Genomic DNA, 221 nt, shown 5'->3' on the forward strand with positions numbered 1-221 from the left:
ACATCCGTGCCCTGGCCCGGGGGAGCATCCCCCCAGGAGGGGCTGGGTGAGGCCCCACCCATCGGCCCGCACTTCTACCCGCCCCAGCTGGGCCGGCCCGAGCTCCACTCTGGAGAAAATAAATAAGGAGACTCATGCAGAATCTGTGCTGGGCCAGCCAGACTCTCTGCCGCCTGGGGCCAGGCAGCGGGCCCTCGGAGGGTGCGCGGGCCCTGGAGTGT

General features: G+C 69.2%; 1 protein-coding gene across 1 annotated transcript in view; it reads right to left on the bottom strand.

Moving 5' to 3' along the window:
* Nucleotides 1-221, bottom strand: part of TBC1D10A (TBC1 domain family, member 10A) — a 30,677-nt gene that overhangs the window by 1,525 nt on the left and 28,931 nt on the right. The gene's annotated exons all lie outside the window — the stretch shown is intronic.

The sequence above is a fragment of the Bison bison genome, unplaced genomic scaffold, assembly GCF_000754665.1.
Source record: "Bison bison bison isolate TAMUID 2011002044 unplaced genomic scaffold, Bison_UMD1.0 scf7180017864495, whole genome shotgun sequence".
Lineage (NCBI taxonomy): Eukaryota > Metazoa > Chordata > Mammalia > Artiodactyla > Bovidae > Bison > Bison bison.